The following is a 24,540-nucleotide window of genomic DNA, read 5'->3' as shown; positions in this document are numbered from 1 at the left end:
CTTCAACCTGAAGCCTCTTAACCTTTTAAACTGTTGCTAATCACTAGCATTATGAGAATACTGACAGTGTCCCAAGAATATTTGTTCAATTTTTAAAAAAAAATTCACATAAACCATCTTCACAATACTTTTGTTATTTCCTCTCAGGAACCATTGTTATAATATTGTATTAATACTTGTGCTTGTAGGAAGCAAGTTTTAAGCACACAAACACTTAGTAAAGCAAATTTTAAGTTTGCTTTTGGTCAACACTTGCAGCAAGAAATCAGTCCAGGAAGAGAAATAATACCATAATCAACCAATAGCTCAAATCTAAAGAAGACTAGTCTTAGAATTTTAAACATCATATTAAAAGTCATGGAATAATAAATTAAAATAAACTGATCTGTTGTGGACACTTGAAAAAGCAGCAAAATGTACCCAAGAAACTATTAATGACTGTGAGAATGTACTGTTGCCTGGGTATTAAGAAGGGAACAAAACATAATAGGCACTTACCAGCGGGAAGAGAGAAAGCTACAGTTACAAAATGGCTACCCCTATAGCACTGCAGCTGCTTGGCTCTACCAAATTTAAAGGGCCAGCCACAGAAAGGAATTCTGGGAAAAAATTCTAATAAGAGAGCAGCCATGGCCAATGAAGATTTCACATAGGACTAGGATGTCACCAAGGTGATGTGGACTGCTTTAGTTTTAGGAGTACTTGTGGCACCTTAGAGACTAACAAATTTATTAGAGCATAAGCTTTCGTGAGCTACAGCACACTTTTTTTTCCCCACCAAATGCATCTTATGAAGTGAGCTGTAGCTCACGAAAGCTTATGCTCTAATAAATTTGTTAGTCTTTTAGGTGCCACAAGTACTCCTTTTCTTTTTGCGAATACGGACTAACACGGCTGCTACTCTGAAACCTGCTTTAGTTTTGTAGCTGTTGTATAACACTTATAAATTATTCATTCAGCTCTATTAACCACTCGGTGCGTAGCTGAGTTAGAGGGCTGCTAGTAGTGTTATCTGCATTACTTGATTTACAGACTTATAAAGTCTGGTGTCTTTATTTATATAGAGGAGTTCTTAATTCTATTTTTATAGAGTTCTGGTTTCATAAGCCTTCTTCTATCATAGCACAACCACAGTGGAAGCTTAGCCACTCAACTTACTTTATTTTCTTTTTGTTTTTAAAACACCAAGGCAGAAATATCACTTTATTCCATGTATAAATGTATTGTGGGTGTTAAAATCATTTTATTAATATAATCTGACCATTTTGATTTTATGCCTTAATCAAGTGTCAAAGGGAAGGAAAGGTGGTGGTGGTTTGGGTTTTTTATTTGTTGTTTATTTTAACAACATAACACAAATTATACTTCTGTGTGCTACAGGTCCTCTCAACTAAACCTTGAGTATTCACAGACAAACACCCATTCTGAAGAATAAGGCTCTATCTGTGCTATAAAGGACAGATTGTCACACTCTCATCTGACCGTGTTACAACTAACATAGCTGAGTTGGTTTTTCACAACACAACTATGTCAAGTGTATTTGTGTATCAACACCTATACTGCTGCCTGTTTGTGTCAGTGCATTTTTGGAAAATGCAAGCAGTTATTTCACATTGCCTCAACAGAGAATTGAAATCCTAGAGGACATGCACACAGACCAGCACCAGTAACACGTGAGGAATGAACTCTCAAAGGTTGCTCAGAGAACTAGGGGAAAGGACTGGCTAGCTGGTTTATTCAGAGCTGGTTAGTGAGTCCCACCTACGTAATGAAATAACATTGTTAGGATTGGGTTACAGGAAAAAAATTATGTGCCAGCCTAAGCAATTAACAAGAGTATGATTAGCTGATATGGGTAGTTACTGTGTATTAACTGTGTGTGTGACTATAAATCACGTTGAGAAGCAATTATATCACTAACTAGTTACAATGTTGATTAAAAATTATAATGTATATGAGATTGAATTCAGCTAGTGCTGAGCCACATGCCTTGCACTATTCTATGGACCTGCTGCAATCCCCCCACCATACTAGCTAGTTCAGGGTACCTGTCTCATGGACATGATCAGGTCTGTTTAGTGATGTAAGAAATAGCTATGAATTTTCTGATTACAGGTATTCTTATTTGACCATCATAACATAATCATGTTCAGCAAACCTCCATCATGGTTAATGCCTGCAGTGACAAATTGAGATTGTCTCGATATGTGGGGGCAAATTTTCAGCCAACCTGAAACTGTCCCCTGTTGTATGTCTATGTTTGAAACATGTAAATACAGTAGTTAGTTCATCCACCATTTCAGAGAAAACAAATATGTCTCTATTTTTGTGGGCACAGTCAGTTGCATGTTCAAAAATACATGTTTAGAATTTGAGACCAGTTCTGAACATTTGTCCTTCAGTGTTTCTCTGTTGGATAATATGATCCTTAACAATTTGGCTGGCTCTAGTCACAGCAAGACCATCTCTAGAAATGGCTTCTCTCTCTTCTTCCTCAGTCTTTGCTATTTTGCATGTGAGCCAGGAGTCCAAGGGAAAATAATCCATGGGATGGAATGGGTTTGAGGTCCTGGAGAAATAGGGGCAGAATTGAGCAGTAATGTTTGTAGGACTGGATTATATACTGTTAAATATATTTTGAGAGTTTAATAATATGCATAATCTATGTCCACTTGGGATATGGGACTGTAGAGAGATTTGAGTTTCTGATGAACCACTGAAAATAATTATGTGATCTTTAATACTTGAAGTGATGTCTTGGAAGACTATTCCCTTCTGAAATTATGCCATTAATTTTGTAGGCTGTGATTTAAAAAATTATTCTATGGTGGGAAATGTTTAAAGTCCTAAAGAAAGTGGAAAATGATGGCCCAGATTAATAGACAGCACTTTCCCACCCTACTTCACCAATGTTCTTTAGCCTTAACTAAAAATGACAATTGGGAAAGCTGAGTTCTTTCACTGTATTTTTTTTTTATTTTAGGGGTAAATTCTGCTTTCAATTACATTGGTGTAAATTTGGAGTAACTCAAATAACTAATTGAGGATGTTCCAGATGTACACCAGAGTAAATGAGAGCAGAATCTGGTCCTCTCATATCATAGGCTATGTAACTCTATCCTAGACTGAGTTTCCAGAGACCAGTTGGAATGAGAAGGAATTTCAGACTCTTTTCTCATTGAGTCCAGGTTTCCCCACTGGAATCATCTCAACTTTATGATAGCTGAAATTTGGACGACTTAGTCACTGTTCTTTGACTCTGGAAAGATTATTTGATAACATGAATTTTGACTATGAATTATAAAGTATAGGCCAAATTTTGCTCTCGGGTATCCTGAAGTAAATGCAGAGTAACTCTGTTAAGGGCAATGGATTTACTCCGGATTTTCACTGGTGTTACGGACAGCAACATTTGGTCCTATATTATTCAATGTAGGGCAACTCATCCCACGAGTTAGGATCTTCCTTGTCACTGAATGTGGTGTTAGTACTGATTTGAATCTGAAGTTATCTGGTCTAAAGAGAGTTATTGAATATGCCATCCTATCAGGAAATATACAGTTTAAAATAAACTTATCTCTGACTTTATTCTTACAAAAATGTGTTAAATGCCATTTTATCATGTTGTTACTGGTGCAAGTGGGTAGTGTCAACATTTACAGTGTTTATAGAAGGCCAATTATTTAGCAATAACACAGCATATTTCACAGCAACTACAATGCGATTTCTTATCTCTGATAGGTTACATATTAGAGTCGATGATGTTGTATAGGGTGATGGAATTTGCCATTGTGCCAGTGACCTTGTTGAAATCTGCCACTAAATTGTTCAATATTATTGTTCCTAGAGGGTTTAGGAGAAATTGATTAGCAAACATAGTGGATCTGTGCACGTTCATACTGAGTCTGCTCCTGCTCCCATTAAAATCTGTGACAAAACTTTAACTCTTCTGAGAACAGGTTCAGGTCTTTAAGCAGAGACAATGGGCCAAATTATACTTTCACTGACCCTGCTGTCAATCTGGAGAAGCCCTTTAGAAGTCAGTGGTGTTACTGCTATTTACACCAAAGTAACAGAGTATAATTTGGACCAAGGATTCTAATCAGATTAAAACAAAGTGATAAGATTCCTCCATACTCCTTCATGGTTGCACTTCAGTCTGTATGTGGCGAGATCATTATCTGCTGAAGGTAGAGGGGAATTCATTCTCTGGGCCATATCCTCAGCTGGTGTAAATTCACATAGCTTCACTGAAGTTGAGGGAGCTGTGCTGAATTATACCAGTTGAGGATCTGATCCCTTATATTTGTCTCAAGTTTTCCCACACACATAACATCATTATCACTCTAACCTTCCCCCCAACACACACTCCATAAGATGGAGGACCAGGTTCCATCTTCTCTTTGTCTATAAATTGTTAATCAATTTTAACTTTTTACTGTTAATAGCAGAAAACCATTCACATGTAAACTGACCTGAAACAAGGTACACACTTCCATTTCAGACTTTCAGAGCCACCTGAAACTCATTTTTAAATACTTTTGTCATGTCTAAATTAAAAGCCAAGTCCTAGAGATGAAATGCTTACTGTACTGGAAGCTTGTTTTCTCTGATTTTGTATTAATTACTTCAGAAGAGTCTCAGTTCAGTTCATCACTGATCACTGAAGCAAGAATGTATTCCACAAACTGGGTGCTCTGAAGCATTCTTTAGGTAATATGTAAGAGTTTATTCGTCTTTTTAAGGTCCACCTCTCAGATATGAGAGAGGTCTTCCCAGCTTCCACAGAAGTTGTTTGGTTTCACCTCCATACAGGCACATACACAAAGAATAGGGACTCTTCTGCAAAAAAACAAGATCCAATGCATTGGTACTAAGGGATGTCAAAGGCTTTAATTTTAAATGTGCTGCACACCCAAGAGCTCCTCTACTTGATTGTACACATACCCTGCTCTCTTGTAGAAAGCAACCCCATCCTTCCTTGTATTTGGGCCCATCCTGTGATAGTGTCCTCCATCCAAGGGCAGAGATCAGTCCCTTTTGGGTGACAGTTTCCCAACCAAATCAATCAGTAGTGAGCCATGTTAATGGCATGAAGCATTGTCTCCTGCAGAAAGCTGAAAGTATCCCTTCTATTACCAGATATATGCACTACTAAAGAAAAGTCAATAAACCTACGCAAAACAGAGGATTTTTAGCTATCACTTGGATATAAAATACTTAAATTCATAAGGTTAAAAAAAAATCTTCCTTAAGAAACAACAAAATACAAACTAGTTGTTACTTCTTGTTAACACATATAAGTATTCACATTAGCAGAGGTTTATAACTGACCTACTGCTATAACCTTTACAGTTTTCAGAGTAGCAGCCGTGTTAGTCTGTATTCGCAAAAAGAAAAGGAGTACTTGTGGCACCTTAGAGACTAACAAATTTAAATTTGTTAATCTCTAAGGTGCCACAAGTACTCCTTTTCTTTTTGCGAACCTTTACAGTGAAATTGATTTTTGTCTGTCACCCTAAGGGTGTGACCCACAATGGCGCGAATTATGGAGTCAATGTTAAGAACAGATTGTGGTGACAGGAGTGTCAGTGACAGCATATTAATGAATACTGAGTGAAAAGCACTGAATTTTTCACAAATCTTGCAGAGGCAAAATGTAATCAAGATAGGTCAGTAGCCCTTAGAATTAATACTGCAAAAGCACATATTAAACAGTTTGTACAAAGCAATGGCCACAAACAGAAGAATTCTATTACCAGAAACAAAACTGGCATGTATTTCCCTGCAGGTATGCATGGCTGTAGTTTCCTGGGGTATCTTTACATGTTTGAATAACTTATTAAAATGTAGATACACATGTATCTAAAAACTCGTGGTTCAGAACTGCTGATGGGAACCATGCACAAGTACAGATTAATATAATAAAACCTCTCCACGCCTTCACATGCATGAACACACAATGAGATAATGCGCCCCAGCTCCACAGAGCTGCTCCTCACAGCCAGGCATGGTTAGGATTTAGCAAGATGTGCCATTTATAGGGAGAAACTATCCTAAGAATCCACCAGCTAGGTGCCTTTTCTAATTAATATTATGCTATCTGCATCCCTCTAGGATGAAGTGGTCTTGTGCAGGGGAATGTGAGGGGATGGAGGGAGGAAGGATGGCTTCCAGCAGGGACAATCTCGCTAATTACCTTTCTGAAATATTAGCTGAGCACAATGGACCTTAGTATGGATCAGGTATTGGATATTTGTGGTTTAGAATCCAGGATAGTAAAGGAGATGATGACTTTATTCTGTGAAAAAGAGAGCAGGCTGAACCAGCAGCTGACACAAGGCCAGTATCCCTTGGGAAGGTCATTTTCACTGTATCAGCAGCCTTCCTCCCCTTACTAATTTTCTCTCTACACAGTAAAACATTTCTAGCTCACAGAGACATTCAGCTGTGCCTTCAGACAGCAAAACCTTCCTCTATTGTTTCAAAAGCACAGCTTTCCCTCCTCCCTTTTTCAAATTCCTTCCTATTCAGAAAACAGAGGCGAGAGTTATGCTAATCCTTAATCTGATTTAAGAGAGCCAGAGAGAAATGCCGAGCATTTCACTTACCTCCTCACGGCCAGGCAAGCAGGGAGCCTCCACCTCTTCAATTCATCAGTATCAATGTTCACATCCACTAGAGCGTCCCTGTCTCTCCTGTGGCCCTTTTTCACATCAGTATCTAGGATTCACAGGGAGAAGCTGGACAGCAGCTGCAGAGGCATTAGACCAAAAGCCCATGTGAGGCAGAAAATTTGCTTTTTTTCCATTTTCTTCCTTTTAAAAAAATAAAGACGAAGCACTTGTCTGTGTCCCGTGGTCCCCTGGTGTGAGACAGGGAGGTGTTTAATGATCACACAGAGAAGACAGCGCAGGGGGAGTTTTTGGTTGGCTGTAGTGGGAGGAGTCAGGTAGAGCGCTTGTTTCCAAGTCAACAGAAGGGGGGGGGTACAGCTATCTTTACACTGAAAGGAGGACCACACTGTAGAGCACAGCTGTCTGAGTCTGAGGCGCTTGCTAACTTGCAGAGGCATTGTACTTCGGGATTGGCCATCTGAGAAGACAGAGCCTGGATTGTCACACGTGTTCTCCAATGTGCTGCTGCTTAGGGAGGGGAAAGGCAGTGCTGGAACCATGCTCACTGCAGTGCTTCGCTTTCTCTTGCTTTTCCCCTGTCAGCTAGATGGGTCTCGTTGTATAAGGAGCTATGTTGCTGAATGGTTTTCTTGTCTTCGCTGCTGTATTACACACACATTATATAACACACATGCATATATACACACTGTACTGCACACTCTACCTATACACACACACTTATTTTACTCTTCCATTTTTTCTGCAGTTGTACAGATTTCCCTCATGTCTGTCCCAGTCTAGATAAGTGTTGATTATTTTTTAAAAATAATTGTACTGCTTATTTCTTTCTAAAGAAGTGATGCTGTTGTACTAGCCACCATCTACATACATTTTAGAACAACAGTTCTCTTGAGGGAGAAGAACATAATTCAGTGTATTAGGGCATCGATTTATTTTTGTGTTTCTGTTGCAGTTTTTCCTTCTCACTCTCTCTCTCTGCTTAGCACATATTTTCTTCTTTGTTTTTCCTTTTGCCTTTGATATTTTCTCATTCTTTGTCCCTTTTACAGCTATAGGTTTGGCTGACCATTGGACTCTTTTGCACAGTGTCCAATATCAACATCTTACAAGCTTCAATTTACCTGTGAAATAAAGCATTCCATTACCGTGTTAATGCCTACATTATCTTGCGTATTATTTTCCTTGTTTGTTGATGAGTTTTTCCATTTAATTCTTTCAAGCTGATCAGAAACTTCTCAAACTGTATATCAGTAGCCTCTAAAAATGTGTGATCCTCCTGTCCTGATTGACTAAGGCCATTTCTTAGCCCTATTTCATCACTTGGGAATCTCCACTGGAGATAGCAATGGTGGAAGCTGCAGTGGAGATTGGCCTTGAGTGGTTTTGGTTTTTTTTACCAACAAGTAGGGCTAGACTACAAGGTGGTAAAAGCACCCCTGAGTCCTATCTACATTACCACTTCCACTGTTATCGCTGGTTAAGCTGCAGCACTGGTTGAGTTTTCAAGTACAGATACAGCCTAAAAGCATGCTCTCATATCCAATATATAAATAAAAGCCCAGCATTGAATCTCAGAGTAAAAGGGAGATGTCCCCCCAAGCTTTAGGCATTTTCTTCTTAGGCACTGTCTACATTAGAAAAGGTTTGCCAGTTCAGCTATACCAGCAAACCCTTTTCGTGTAGCTGCAACTTATACTAGCAAAAATGTGCTTTGCCAATAGAGCTTATACCAATTCACCACACAGAATAAACTCTATTGTCAAAAGCACCTTTTTGCCTGTATAATTGCATTCACATTAGAGCTTTTACTGGCACAAAAATGTCAAAAATATTCAAGCCCCAACCAACATTATTATACCAGCAAAAGTTTTAAGTGTAGACCCACCAAATGTTCTGGGAGACTGTTGCTAGAAATTCTAAATATGCAAATACATTCCAAGGTGCATATGTATTAAGAGACAATGACCAGTTTTGAAATCTTGCTAGAAATAATGTTTTGCTTTTAATTTTCAATGTGCCTTTTCCTTCCCATTGCACATGAGGCCATATCAACTACACTGCTAAAGGAATACAATCACAGAATAGTTTCCATATATGTGAAAGGACAGTATGTGGATAAAAGAATCATAACAAGTTTTGCATGTTAATCTGCTGTTCCATAAAGAACAAGTACTGTAGTTACAAAAGAAGCTGACATTACATTCTACTGTACCTTCAGAATAGTACTTTACATTTGAAAAACAGCACCAATACATGTATATGAATTTTACAAGTGAAGCTGTTCTGAGAATGTGGCAAATCATTGGTGTGGCAACTCTCTTTGGTGACACAATTTTTAGTTTTGTTGTGGCAGTGCAACACTATGGAGACAATTCAAATCTCCTTGATCAACGGCACAGACAAAACCCATGTTTCCATACAAACTCATCTAATACAGGCAAAAAGGGTTTCAGTATCCCTATACTGAACACAAGCATATCTTTCCCTCCATTTCATCTCCACATCCTCCTAACTTCTGGGTACTCTTCTGGCTCTGTCAATCTGTTTCTTCACTTCAGCAGGTGGGTATTGTAATTGTAAGAATGCTTGATAGAGATCTTGTAGGTGTTTGTCTCTGTCTGAGGGGTTGGAGCAAATGCTGTTGTATCATAGAGCTTGGCTGTAGACAATGGATTGTGTGGTGTGGTCTGGATGAAAGCTGTAGGCATGTAGGTAAGTATAGAGGTCAGTAGGTTTCCGGTATAGGGTGGTATTTATGTGACATTGCTTATTAGCACCGTAGTGTCCAGGAAGTGGATCTCTTGTGTGGACTGGTCCAGGCTGAGGTTGATGGTGGGATGGAAATTGTTGAAATCATGGTGGAATTCCTCAAGGGCTTCTTTTCCATGGGTCCAGATGATGAAGATGTCATCAATGTAGCGCAAGTAGAGTAGGGGCGTTAGGGGACGAGAGCTGAGGAAGCGCTGTTCTAAGTCAGCCATAAAAATGTTGGCATACTGTGGGGCCATGCGGGTACCCATAGCTGTGCCGCTGATTTGAAGGTATACATTGTCCCCAAATGTGAAATAGTTCCTGAAGGTGGTATCAGTTTGGTTTCAAAAAAGTGAGAGCCCAGTGGATCTCGGCACTGTTAGGGTGAAATTCTGGCCCCAGTCAGGCTTTCACATTTAGGCCCTAATCCTGCATCATTAAAGTAAATGGGAGCTTTGCAGAAGATCAAGCCCTTGGGGTATGTCTACACTATGAGCTGGGGGGTGAGTCCCCTGCTCACGTACACAGACTTACGTTGCCAATACCCATGCTACTGTGGCTTCACTGCTATTTATACTTACACTAGCTCAAAGAGAGCTAAAGAAAGTATGTGTACAGGAGCAAGGGACCCACACCCCTAGCTCTTAGTGTGGACATAACCCTAGTCTCCCTGTCAGGTTTGATAGTGAAAGACACTTTTGAGGATTTAAACCTCGATGTCCCATTTGGTACTGCTAATATTACCAGTAGGCTAAATGGGATGTCCTTTCTATTTTTGTATCTTGAAAGACTAGAAAAATCTAAGAATCAGGTGTCCCATAAACAAAATGTTTTTCAAGAAAGTTATTCCTCTGAACTGAGTACATCTGCAGATCAGTTCTTTCTATGTAGCAGTTTTTCCTTCATATTTTTCTTATATTCCTATTGTATCTGTCACTCCCAGTCACTGGGTCAAATGCTGAATCAGCATTTACCACAGAAGCCACCTCTACAGTAACAAGCACTGAATCCAGCAGCGGGTGGACAGCTGCCTAAGGGCTGGCCTAGAGACCTGGAAGATATGCTAGTTTTAGCTGTGCAGTTAACATTACATAGCAGTTTTCACTTATCATAACCCTTAACTCTTTCAGAGACTCAGAGAAAAAATAACCGAACAGGGATTGTATAAAATAAGACAAAAATATAATTCTTTGTAAAGCATCCAGCCTTCAAAATTACAGCACCATTAAGGAGCTGCTGCTTTATGGAAATATTTTGGAAAACAACGTAAAAAAAAATAAATAAATCTTGTTTGTTGGGTTGTACTGAATGGCTGTAGTTTTCTCTTAGTTTTGTCTTCATGCATTTGTCCTTATTAGTAAAGAATGAGGGGAAAAAACAGTCTGTCACAAGATAGCAATAATTGATCATCATGAAAAACTGTAAAATGTATTTTTGGTTTTCAAACAAATGAGAGGTTTTATATTTAAAAAGTACACAAAGTGACCTATGATACCATCATAGGGCCTAATCACATCAGCCACACTATCAGAGGCTCGTTCACCTGCGCATCTACCAATGTGATATATGCCATCATGTGCCAGCAATGCCCCTCTGCCATGTACATTGGCCAAACTGGACAGTCTCTACGTAAAAGAATGAACGGACACAAATCAGACGTCAAGAATTATAACATTCAAAAACCAGTTGGAGAACACTTCAATCTCTCCGGTCACTCGATCACAGACCTAAGAGTGGCTATCCTTCAACAAAAAAGCTTCAAAAACAGACTCCAACGAGAGACTGCTGAATTGGAATTAATTTGCAAACTGGATACAATTAACTTAGGCTTGAATAGAGACTGGGAATGGATGAGTCATTACACAAAGTAAAACTATTTCCCCATGGTATTTCTCCCCCCCACCCCACCCCACCCCCCACTGTTCCTCTGATATTCTTGTTAACTGCTGGAATTAGCCTACCTTGCTTGTCACCATGAAAGGTTTTCGTCCTTTCCCCCCCCTGCTGCTAGTGATGGCTTATCTTAAGTGATCACTCTCCTTACAGTGTGTATGATAAACCCATTGTTTCATGTTCTCTGTGTGTGCGTGAATATAAATCTCTCCTCTGTTTTTTCCACCAAATGCATCCGATGAAGTGAGCTGTAGCTCACGAAAGCTTATGCTTTAATAAATTCGTTAGTCTCTAAGGTGCCACAAGTACTACTTGTCTTTTTATTAAACAGAACAACACCCAAACTAGACCTAGCTCATGTTAATGAGAAATAAATACACTATCAGAAAAGTGAGTATTTGACAAACTGTCATTTATGACCAATAAGAAAATAAAGTATATCTCCCATTGGTTCCCGAGGGACAAAGGAGATACAGTAGTAAACTTAACTCTCAAAAGAATGCTTTTTTTTTTCCAAATAAGCAATCACAGAAAAAGTAATACATCTGATTTCACAAAGTTCAGTTCTATTTGTATTATTTTCAGGTGTTAGTGCCATAGGCAGGAAGCAATTATAGAATACTGTCATCATATGAGTAGCCAGCACTAGGATATTTGACCCCATATTATTTCCCAACCAGTATCTGAGCCATTAGAATAGGAGTTCAGTAATGAAGAAAGAGAAAACTGAAATATTCAGCCATTGGATTTCTTTTCATTGTCCTGTGGGCAAAAGTCATGGCTTAGCTGTTGTGCTGTACGAGCAGGCTGACTTCAGACTCTAGAACATGTACGATTTTTGTCTTTAGTTCATTCTCAATTGTGCAGTAAACAGCATGCCATCGGTATCTTTGGCTTTGTATTTCAGGGTTCGGATTGGGAAGAGGGTTTTTGCCCCTAACAAGGATATCTTTGTTTGGTTCTAATAACCTTACAGGTGGGCTGCAAAATAGAGCTCTCTCTTATAGACTTCTGACTAGACCTTTGGAACATGAACATAAAATGCCCCTTTATTTGGCATTTGTGAGGCCTCATCTGGAGTACTGTGTCCAGTTTTGGGGCCCACACTACAAGAAGGATGTGGAAAAATTGGAAAGAGTCCAGCAGAGGGCAACAAAAATTATTAGGGGACTGGAGCACGTGATTTATGAGGAGAGGCTGAGGGAACTGGGATTATTTAGTCTGCAGAAGAGAAGAATGAGGGGGGATTTGATAGTTGCTTTCAACTACCTGAAAAGGGGTTCCAAAGAGGATGGAGCTAGACTGTTCTCAGTGGGAGAAGATGACAGAACAAGGAGTAATGGTCTCAAGTTGCAGTGGGGGAGGTTTAGGTTGGATATTAGGAAAAACTTTTTCACTAGGAGGGTGGTGAAGCACTGGAATGGTTACCTAGGGAGGTGGTGGAATCTCCTTCCTTAGAGGTTTTTAAGGTCAGGCTTGACAAAGCCCTGGCTCGGATGATTTAGTTGGGGATTGGTCCTGCTTTGAGCAGGGGGTTGGACTAGATGCCTCCTGAGGTCCCTTCCAACCCTGATATTCTATGAAGGGAGAATGTGTCCAGAAAATTCATCCCATGCTTTACTCTAAATCCAATGCATGTTGGCACACACCTTGATAGCTTAGCCAGTGCAGTGCAGATACCCATGCAATACAGACTTGATCAAGAAAGTTCAGTTATATACTTCACTATAGAGTCTCAGAGCCTGAATCTCCACTACCCTGCACATTGTATAGTCATTTACACATGTGCAAACTAAGTGCCAAGTGTACAACATTACCACATGTGCATGTGGAGATATCTGATTTGGTAGAACTTTATACCAACTTTACACAAACATCAAGATACTTACCTACTTCATAAGGTGTTTTGAGATTTATGAATGAACACCACTATGTAAGAAGAAAAGGAGTACTTGTGGCACCTTAGAAACTAACATTTATTTGAGCATAAGCTGTAGTTCACAAAAGCTTATGCTCAAATAAATTTGTTAGTCTCTAAGGTGCCACAAGTACTCCTTTTCTTTTTGCAGATACAGACTAACACGGCTGCTACTCTGAAACCTGTCACTATGTAAGGATAAGGTATTGTTAGACTAACACGGCTGCTATTCTGAAACCCGTATTGTTATTAGGTTAATATTATTATTACTACATAAAGTGCAAGATAGTAGAGCAACAAGCAATGTCAGCTCAAACTTGTCAGTTGTAGAAAAGGAGCAAGTTTCAGGCGTTACACCAGTCCAATTTTTGTGATTTGATGATACATAGCAAGAAAGGAGAGAAAACACTTTTAAAAGACCCATGCAAACCACAGCGGGAACTGACTATACACGGAAACCAGTGAAACAGACGACACACAATCTGCTACCAAGTATACACAGCAAACAAACTGATTATAAAAAAAAATTTCTTCTAATATTTCTGCTAATGTAGTTTTAGGAGTTGCTTATAACAACAACAGTACATTTTAAAAGCTCCAGAAAGAAGTGTGGTTTTAGAGTTGATTGTGTCCTTTCATAAGGACACAGTTCCTGGAATCTCTTATAATTCAGGTATTGTTTGTTTTCCCTTCCCAGTTAAGGCCCCAATTCTGCAAAGACCTTTGCATGTGCTTAACTTTAAACATGCGAGTAGTCCCAATGAAGCCAATGGGATTTCTTGTGCTTTAAGTTAATAATGTGTATTTTTGCAGGCTCTGAGTCTAATATTTTAAAGGTGTTACCTGGGGTTCTTTCAACCCAAAGTCTCCCCTTACAAAGGCAGATTAAATAGGAGGTCCTTTTTTTTTTTTTTTAATCTTGAAAGGTTAGAAGACTAATGGGAATGCTGTAGCATTGTACTCTTTTTACTAAAATTACTGAAAACGACCAACTGTTCTCATTGTTCAGCTGTCCTGGTGTTAGCTGTCGTAGTGGAGCCGTAGTGTAGAAAAGGATCCAGTGGCTTCTGGTAGATGTACCATTTGCTAGTTCAGCAGATCTGGCCATAGGAGCCTTGTCCACGTTAAAGTCCTAAATCCACACTTCTGGGTGCTCCTGGTTCAGTTATCCTCTAGATGCTTGGAGAGCTTTTCTCTACATATTGATTACATATCTTTCCTAGGGATCCAAAAAATAAAAAAAGTGCATGGGTGGGGGAGATTTAATTATTGTAAACCCAACTGTAAAAATAACCAGAAAATATTTATAGTAAAATGATAAAACTTGCTGTCCTGTGGCTTTAAAATCCTCCCTTCCTTGCAGAGTAAATGACATTGAAAAATACTGAATTCTAGTAGCAAAGACACCCCCCAAAAGAAGTGGAAGTTTAAGGGGCAAGGACTGTACCTTACAGCAGTTGGGAAATTTTCTGATTTATAATTTTTTCAAAAGGAAAATCAGTTTTTTCAATCTTTGGACACAAACCTGCTCCTACTGAATTTAATGGGAGTAATCAAGTCTCTCCTGCATCATAAACCTGGGCCCTTGCAACAGAGGATCATTAAGGCTGCAGCTCTCACAGAGAGAAACAACAACTTCTTTCCCTAAATGGCGATAATGCAATGACAACAGGGAGTTTAGAATATTCTTAGAAAATTCCTTTAGAAAAGAATATTCCCATTTATCCAAATGAGATTTTATAATATACTAATCAATAATAATACTAATAATATGTAGCTCTTGCATAGCATTTTTCATTAGTAGATCTCAAATTACTTTACAAAGGAGGTCAGTATCATTATCCCCATTTTACAGATGGGGAAGCTAAGGCACAGGGCGGTGATGTGACTTGCTCATGGTCACCCAGTTAATCAGTGGCAGAGCTGTGAATAGAACCCACATCTCTTGACTTGTAATATAGTGGTCTAACCAACAGGCTGGAGGCCCAAATCCTTAAAGGGATTCAGGTGTTGCTAAATCCCAAAGGTACCCAAATACCTTTGAAGATGTGGGTCACACTGCATACAGTGATAAACACAGTTTGATTGTTCGCCCAGATCTCGGCATAGTGAGCCTTTCGTGTGTGGATCCCCACTTCTTTATGGAAGGGGGTCAGAAGTCAGCCTATAACACAAATGCTCTATATGCATGAATAGGGAGGACTCTTGGGTTCTGTTTCCAAGTGAGGTCTAGTGGTTAGAGCAGGTGGGCTGGCATTCACAACTCCTGGGGGTCTATTCCCAACTCTGCCACTGACTTACATTCTCATCTTGAGCAAGTCTGGCCCCTGTGCTGTGCCTCAGTTTTCCCAGTTATAAAATGGGGTGTAGTACCCTGCCCTTTCTCAGAGGGTGTCATCCACCAGGGAAGTCTTTGCATTCCTGTATATGCACTGAGCAGCATCTGCAGGGTTAAGGGGCTGTCTTTACAATGGATTTAATTTGTGGGTTTTATTTCCTGCCCCAGTCCCTGGAGTTATATTAATACAAAACAAAGAACTGGGATCTTTGGACTCTGAATACACATGATCCTTCCCCAAACCCCACAAATTCTTGGCCTTACCTTTTGTGCAAAGCCCCTGCCCAATAGGGAAGGGAACCCTTCGTTCCAGAAACAGCTGCCTGTGGGGATTCCATGGCAGGCCGCTAAACTGGAACAGTGTATGAGTCAGATGGGAGGCAGAGTGGCTTGAAGCCAGTGTGAAGGATGTCACTGTACCTCTGGCAGTTTCCTGAGATTAATGGGGCTCAAGAGCCCCACTCTCTGCTTCTTCCATGACAGGGATAAACCTGACCAAACAGAAGACTTTGGAAGAAACTCTACAAAGAGAGCAACAGGGTTTTCCTCCCCCACCTTGGGATTTTCCATTCCCCTGGGATTGCTCCACATTATTTGTAAGGTGACTGTGTCCAATCACACCACTTTATGCAATTCTACTAAAGTACAATATCTTCCAAAAACTGGAGTAGAGCGACTGGAAATGAATCCCTAAGGGAGAGCTGCTCACACTAGAGCTCTGTTCTGCATGCTGATCTCCAGGCACTACTGCATAAGCTGCTGTAAGGTAAAAGATGGGGAGGAGGATTATCTGCGTTTCAGAGCTCTTTATCTATTTCATGCACATCATCTAGGGGCCAGGCAGAGGTTGAATTTTTTTGGTACAGCTTGCACAAATATGACAGAGTCTGTGGGCCTGATTCTCCATTGCCTTCACCTTGTATAATCAAAATGGATAGCAAATGCTACCACATCAGAAAGACAGTGTTTTATTCCCACTTTGCATCCTTTCTGCCTCTCTACTGCCCATCACACAAAGAACTGGGCAGCAGAGAACTAGGCCCCTTATCACAACAGACAGCCTCAGCTGAAAGGCAGAAAAAGGTCTTTAGAATATGCAATACCCACCTGTCTTGTTTTAGAGAGCGATAGTGATCCAAAACCAACATGTTTCGCTCAAACATTTGTGTCTCCCAAATTTCACATGGAGTTTCCAGTTTTCCCTAGATTCTAAGCAAATCTGGACTGAAACCGAGTGAAACTGCTTGGTTTCATACAAAATCAGGGAATTTCACCACCTTTTTTTTCCAGGGGTGCTGTCTCCCACCAAGCTCAGCCTGCTCCCCAAGTTGTCTCTTGTTATCTACTTATGTAGAGTGGGCATTTGGCTTTTACTTCATCCTTGCCTAATATGTGAAGGGGAGGGCTGGCTGGCATCCTCTGTCATTCAGAGCTTTACAGGGCATCTGCATTGTCTGCCTTTCCTTCCTCTACCTCTTTAGGAAATGACTTCAGGAGGTTGAGCAATTTGGCCCCTTCTCATTGAATTACAGAGCTAGAGAATACTTCTCCTGTCTTTTGATTCTCATTGATGCTAAGTCTGAGATACACCCAGTATGCACTGAGGCTATAGGAAATCCCCAGAATTTAATCTGACTTGTTTCATTATGAAAAAATTCACACAACCATTGGCAGAAACCACTGGAAACAATTTCACTGGGATAGGAAACATCTGTTCCTAGAAGCACCTAGAACTGAAAATACCTTGAGAGGGAGAGATATTCAGGAAAAACAATGTATTGAGGCATGTCATGGAGCACGTACACCCCATCACTCATGGGGAGTGGGGTAAGGGCATGGTAGCTCCACAGTTGAACCGATATGGCTGCCCTTTGCCTCAAAGAGATGTGGCCTAATGGACAGAATCAATTGGACTCCCCTTGACTGCAGGGAAGTGTGCCCCAATGGCCAGAGTTAATAGTGGAGGTTTGGTGAGCCACCCCACAAAGTAGGGATGGCCTGGGTAGGGGGACCCAGGCTCTCCGTGCTCCACCAGGTCCCAGTGTAGGGGCCTGGTGGTGGTGAATGGATTTGCCACCTGGTTAGCGGGGAATCCGCCCGAAACATGCTGATGTTTCAGGGACACTGGTAGTCCCTCTACAGATGGCCTTTGGGGTGAGGCAACAGGGTGGCCCGCCAAAAAGGGTGCTGTGAGCTGGCCCAGCCCAGCGCTCCACTTGTGCATTGCGGCCAAGCATCCGCAGCACTGTTTCCTCTCCCCTCCCCGGTCCCTCCCCCCACAGCCCTGCTCCTCTCGGCCAGCGGGCCCAGGGCCGCCGCCTTCTCCCTGCCCTCTCCCCCCACCCCCTTGCTCCTCTCTGCCAGCTGAGCGCTCCGGCCATTACTGGGGTGGAGAGGAGCCCTCAGCCACTGCAGCTCCACTCTGCCCCCACCTCCTTCCCCAGAGGCTCGTACCACTTGGTGGTGTGAGCAGGGGGAGACTTGGCAGCAGGCCCAGGGGTTTCTGGCTGCCGCAGACAGCTGGGCTCCCCCATGGCATGGCTCCTGCCTCTTCTCTGGGCTCTCGGGTCCCTGCTGGGCCTGGGGTAGCGCTGGTGGGAGGGTGTGGCGCATGCAGCTCCCTCCCACCCTGTGTGCTCACCCTGGCCCACCATTATTGGAATGCGGAGGCCGGGGAGCGTGCGGGTCCTGAACCATGCTGGGCAGGAGGTGGCACCGGCACACAGTGGATGGACACCCCAACCAGTGGGTGTTCCTTGCTCCAGATAAGCCCCCTCAGTGCAGGCCCCACGGAGCAACTGGAGTTCCTTTGCCCCATCCCCCCACCAGCACCCCTGGGAGAGACTAGACCCCACACAAGTTTCCCCTGCCCCATCCCCCCCACTAGTGCCTTTGGTCTAGGGAGGGATGCAAGTCTGGTCCAGTTTGGTCTGGGGAGGGATGTGGGTGTGGTTCAGTTCAGAAAGTTTGACCTGGTCTTTTGGGAGCACAGCTGGTCCTGATGCTAGTCTCTGTGCCTCTCTGCCTGGGGGTGGAGGGGAAGGACTAGCAAGAGTAGTATGAATAATGACACTGTAAATAAAATGTAAAGTTTTTCAGATTTTTTATTAAAAAAAACTATTTACAATGTTTTAATTCACCCCAATTTCATACAAAATTTTAATTCAAGGCCTGGTAGTTCACATCAGAAATTTGAAGAGCAAGATAGTGTGATGGTTCCCTTTTAGTGGGAGCAGCACATGGCTGGTGTTTTGGCCAGCTGTGGCTTTTGTTCACTGTTTTTACCCACACACTCTCACACAGTTTCCCTCACACAGTCCCTCCAACACACACGCCAGGGCTCCTGCATCCAGGTCACTTTCCCCACGTGGGCTGGGCTGAGGCACCAGCAGCTGCTGCTCTCGTGCCCTCTCCTTATGCAATCCAGGCAGGGAAAGTGACCTTGATGCACACAGCCCTGATGTTGTTCCTCCCCGCACAGCCCCCTGGGGTGTGCAGAGGAGCAGCCGGCCCTCGGGGAGCAAGTAGCAATGCCAGCTGCTTCATGCATCCAGGTCAGTTTCCCCACATTGGTGCAGGAGGAAGATGCAGGGACTAGGGCACAAGAGTGAGAGCAGGCCTTTGGGGTGAAGGGAGCCCAGGGGCACCACACCCACAGAGGCCAGGGCACCAAAATGCAAGTTCACCCAGGGTGCCATTTTCCCTAAGACCAGCCCCGAGTCCCTCCCTGGGTTACATCCTACTATGATTCCTGTAGTTGAAGTCTGGGCGTCTTTGGAGTCCCTGGGCTCTTCAAGCGGCACTGCTCCCAACGACCACAATTTCCCTGGGGCATCTGGGCACCTGTCTAGGTGTTGATGTCGCCTACTCCCATGGAGTTGGCAAGGTGCATCCTCCCTCCTCTGCAGTCAACCTTGACTGAATTGGGCTGCTTCTTTTTATACTGTAGCAGCAGTTGGAGCATGCCCAGCAGGGACAAAGGGGCGTGGCTTCTACTGCCAAAAGTGCTGCCTTAACTCCTTCCTCTCTGATGCTTTGTTGTAGAAATGTCAGCAGATATTTCAGACTTCCGCAAAGAGATCCTTAGGTCCACCAGAAGATTTCACAAGCCAGTCAAAAACCTAAATGCTACCCTATAAGGGTATTCCTAAATCTTTGGAATTAGCAATGAAGCATAAAGAAAAAGGGGCATACTTGCCTTAAATAATTTGCATTTTGCGTCAAAGACAATTTTTCACTTGTAAAACTACGTTTCTCTTGACTGTATTTTAATTCCCTTATTCATGCTGCGTGGTTCCTTATCTGTCAAGTAGCCCCACTGAAGTAACTGGGAGTACTCATGGAGTAAAGTAGTACTCAGCTTGTATGAGTCCAGCAGCACATGGCCTTCTGTAAATCCCCCATCTCTGTTATCAACAGCATAAGCAGCTCTTTTTTCTGACAAAAATAGAATTAGGGCAGAATTTTAGATTTATCATGCTGATATTGCAAAATTCACACACTTTACAAAAAATCAAAGAATTAACTAAAGTATTACACTTACTTAAATTTCAATAAGTAATCTAATTAATTTTTTGCACAAAAAAGAAAGGAAAAAACAGTGTTCACAGCAAAAAAATCTGGAAAATGAAAACTTGTAAGTACACATTTCTAGGAAGGAGCCCAAGTGAAGTGCCCTTAATTCCTCTGGCCCTTAAAGTAGCTGGACTTAAAAGTTCAAAACCACTTTTGTTAGTGTGAAGCACTACCACTTTTCTCAGCAGTGAGCTTTCCCAGTGTCCAAGAAGGTGTTTGAACATTGAGTGTGTTCATTCTTTGTTGGGAGAGAAATGTGTGTGTGTGCTCTCGTTCTCTCTCTGCCAAAGTCTGACCTCAGATATATGCATGCAATTCCTGTTGAAGTCAATGTGAGTTGTTCATGTATATCCCAGAAATGTGGTCCACTTTTGCTTTGTTGATTTATTTTGCTATTTCTAAGAGTGGAGCTGCTGGTTGGCCCCTCTTCAAGCTACCTAAGTAATCTTAGCTGTACACTTATGCCAACAACCTGTTCACAGCACAGAGAAAACAACACTCCCCTCTTGTGTGCCTGCCCTTTAAAGGAGACTGGAAACCTCACCATTTCCAGCACAGTTTGGATTGGAAACACTGGGAGAAAAGCCAGAATAGCCCTTTTCATGGGATTTCAGCTATATCTAGCAGCTACAGAGATGTGGAGATTTTTCTTCCTTTTTTTTTGTTTTTGTTTTGTTTTTAAAATAGAAAAATCTTTTCAAACTTCAGAAATTCATGTTTTGTTTTGGATGAAGAATGGTGAGAGTCAGTTCATATTTTATCCAAAATGTTTCACTATCTCTTGTTTAAATGAAACTTACAAATGAAAAGCCTGATTGTAAAAACATTGTTTAAAAACAATTAACATTTATAAACCACTCTTTCCTGATGCTCCGATAACTCAAGCTGCTCAACACATTTTTATGAAACTTAATTTAAAAAAAACCCAAACACCAAATTTCTGCATTAAGACCAAACGTAAGACATTTCAGACTGAAAGATAGTGTTTCAAGAAAGTTGTCTGAAAATGGAGATATAGAGCCAAAATGCCATCTCTACCTGTAAGTGTAGATTGTAGATGAAAATGAATAGTTATACTAGCTTTGCATACTTATAATGCCATATAAAAGAGAGAGAGAGAATCTTGAGAGGCAGTGTAGTCTAGTGGATAGTGCAGTGGGCTGGGCATCAAGAGACCTGGGATCATTTCCATACCCTTTCACTGACCTCTATGTCTCTATACTTATATTTCCCCTCCCCTCCTTTGTCAGTCTTCTCCATTTAGTCTGTAATCTTCTTGAAGCCGAGACTGGCTCTTATGCGTTTGTACAGTGCCTAGTACAATGGAACTATGATCTCATTTGAATCCTCTAGGCATGACTGTGATAGAAAATAAAATATATGTATATAGTTACAGAGCCTGTGTATCACAAATATGGATGATTATTTTATTTGTTTTAGTGTATCCCTTGGCTGCAATTGAATGATTTTTTCTCTTTTTAAATATTGGGCTGTCCATCCTTAAATCGGAGCTTAAAATAATTGTTTAGGGTGCCAAGATAGTCTCTAACTTCTTGGCTTTACTGTCAGAGAAGTGAAAAGTCAACTTCTATATGCAGGAGTCAGTTTTAGGACTTTTCATAAATATAATAAGGTAAATGGTTTAAATGAGAGTATCTTACATGCAATATCAAAGCCTGTTTAGAACAAGAACACAGGGAATAGAACAAATAATGAAAAAAACAATGCAGCCAAACTCAGAGAGCTTGATCATGGACTCAGACAGTCAATGGAAAATGCAGAGCAGCAGTTTGATAAATTATTGGATCTGGTAGAGGCTTATTGTAGTAACAATTAATGATTGTCTGGGCCCTCAATCTAGACGCACAAGTATTTAGGCAGGTATAAAATCCAATATTAACTGAAGAAACCTGAATCAATCCAAATTCTCTTATGAACATGTTCGCTTTGTTATATGCATTGAATTATCTTTCCTTTCTGTAAACAACTTAAATCATGCCAGGTGTTTGTGGAAGCAATGATGTCATCAGAGCCTTTTATGGCAGGGTGTTTTATGAGTCACTTTGCTCTTACTCTATATTTGTACCTCTCCCTTACTGCTCAGAGGAGCAACGAGGGATTTGTAATGTCACATATGAAACTTGATTGTAGCACATGGCTGGAGCACAGATCCTGAGGATTAGTTATCATCTGAATGCGTTAATTCACTATATATCATTTGAACTCAGCTCTTCAGAGCAAGCAATACAAATATCAGATCTGTTTCCTGCCTTAATGTTGTTTGTTAGAAAGATCTTCACAGTGGAGGGAGTTCATAAACATGTGGGGATCACATTGCAATTAGTCAGTGAATTATCCCAGACAAGAACCTGTGGCAAAACAACATTTTCTTCTGAACAAAATAAATTAAATTATTTTGCATACACTACAAGATGTTTCCTAATTTATGATCATCCAATATATAGTTGAAGCCAAGATCTCAGAAGAAGAGATTAGACTTTATATGGATGGTGAACATTTAGAGTTAAATGAGACAGGATGAAAAGGATGTATCATTTGTATCATGATGCTTCAGGGCATGAGCCAACCACTAACTGACAGGGCTGGGAAGAAATAGATGTTCCATAATTTTTCAGAACAGAGTTTTTTGGGGCCCTTCCCTGAAGCATCTGGTACTGACTACAGTCAGTGATGAATTTGATGGACCATTCATGTGATCTAGTGTGTAATTCCTATGTAAAAATGTAATCCAGGGTCTATTTTTTAATTTGGAAACCCTAAATTGTATTCCTTTCTGCCTATCTGAGAACATTCAGACAAAAGATTATTTTTGTTCTCTGAGTATTCTTGTAGACACTGACTTTCTTTCTAAGACAACTTTACTGTAAAAAGATCACAGATTTGGATCTGTATTTAAAAGAGAATTAGTTTGACATTTCAAGGGATGTCTATAGAATGTCTCTCTTCAGTAAGAAGATTGAACATAGTTAGCTAGATGTTGGAAGTAGTGCACACAGTTGGGCTCTTTTTCACTTTTGGTGGGCCTATCCACTGCTCCAGACACCCTGGAAGGAAATATTAGTCTAGTTCAAGCATACTGCTATCCTTTATCTACTCATTGACATATTTTTTGGGGAAGAGTGGAGGGCCCTGCATTCTCAATCTTAAAATTACATTAGCTACTATGGGACTTTCAAACTGTGTTTTATAGGCCACCAGTGGTCAATTCTTTACAGTGGTCCAATGAATGAAACATTTTGAGAACCATACAGTGGTGGATCAGGGTGTTGTGATGGGAGGAGCACAGAGAAGATCACTCCTTTACAAATTGGCCTGCAGAATGGAAATACTGGAGAAGCACTGAGCTACTGCATGCATTTAATCTATGCTGCTAGTCACACAATTGCCCTAAAAATAGGTTACTCCTAATCTAGAATGCTGGTGATATCAGAAACATGATGCAGTTATGGGTAAGGCTTACTGACTCTACATGACACAAAAAAGAGATGCTGCTAAGTTTGAGACTTATTACTGATGCATTTTTATGCTTCCAGCAGCTAGTGACCTTCCGTGTTGGACTTTCTCAGCTACTATGTGCTGGACAGTTTACAAGATGTATCAGATCTGGTTTTGTTTCCTCTTTTAGTTTTCTGTCCTATACTACAAAGAGATGCTCTGTTGACGACTGCAAGTTAATATCTAGAAATTGCAACTCAATGCTTCGTGTTAACAAACGACATGTATATAGAAATCTGTGCTGAGATAAAGCCAATTTCTTTAACTTAACTACAGTGTTCCACACTGTACAATATTTACTAACCAGAGCTTTTCAAATGTTTGCTTCTCATTAAAAAGCACATGTTTAAAGTGGCTTTGATTTTAAAAATGACATTTGTAATCAATAATGTAGTGTAATTGCTTAGGGAATTAAAAATACTGTTATTTGTAAATGTTTATTATGTCCCCTGCAAAATTTTATAAAACACTTAAAACTTTGTCCAACAGCTTGATTGAGAGAATACAACAAAATGGCAACACCACTTTGAGTCTATTTTTTTAAAAATGACAGGAAAGGAGAGGATGGGACTAGCCAGAAGACTGTGAGAAGGAGAAGATGAGTGCGGAAATAAGAAGAAAAAGTGGCCCAAGGGAAAAATGCAAGTTCTCAGGGCAAAATGGATCAATACTGAAGTTAACTATGCAATTGCAATGACAGCAAGTTACATTTTGTAACACTTCTTTCACATAGCCTTAGATGTCCCTGTGACATGCCCAGGCTACAATCCAGACTAATGAGTGGCTTGTGTCAACCCTGCCTTCTAACCTGGGCTGCCCTTTACAGTCCTTTGCTGCTGTAACCTCCAGTCTGGACTGCACACAAACAGTCTCTGGCAGGCAAGTCATGCCCAGCTATGTCTGCGTGTGCT

At 41.0% G+C, this 24,540-nt stretch overlaps 2 protein-coding genes across 3 annotated transcripts in view; one reads left to right on the top strand and one right to left on the bottom strand.

Moving 5' to 3' along the window:
- Window positions 1-7,071, bottom strand: part of GNAZ (G protein subunit alpha z) — a 133,266-nt gene extending 126,195 nt beyond the window's left edge. Inside the window, exon 1 of one of the 2 annotated variants that reach the window (XM_038373912.2) lies at window positions 6,612-7,071. The gene's annotated coding sequence lies outside the window, so the exon portion shown is untranslated. Of the gene's footprint in view, window positions 1-498; window positions 549-6,611 lie in introns of those variants that run through there. The other variant, XM_038373914.2, reaches the window with a different exon arrangement.
- RSPH14 (radial spoke head 14 homolog) overlaps window positions 1-24,540 on the top strand; it is a 195,845-nt gene that overhangs the window by 148,794 nt on the left and 22,511 nt on the right. The window lies entirely within an intron of this gene.

Source organism: Dermochelys coriacea, chromosome 15, assembly GCF_009764565.3.
Source record: "Dermochelys coriacea isolate rDerCor1 chromosome 15, rDerCor1.pri.v4, whole genome shotgun sequence".
Classification (NCBI taxonomy): Eukaryota; Metazoa; Chordata; order Testudines; family Dermochelyidae; genus Dermochelys; species Dermochelys coriacea.
The sequence above is the reverse complement of the archived record's forward strand: the minus strand, read 5'-3'. Positions and strand labels throughout refer to the sequence as shown.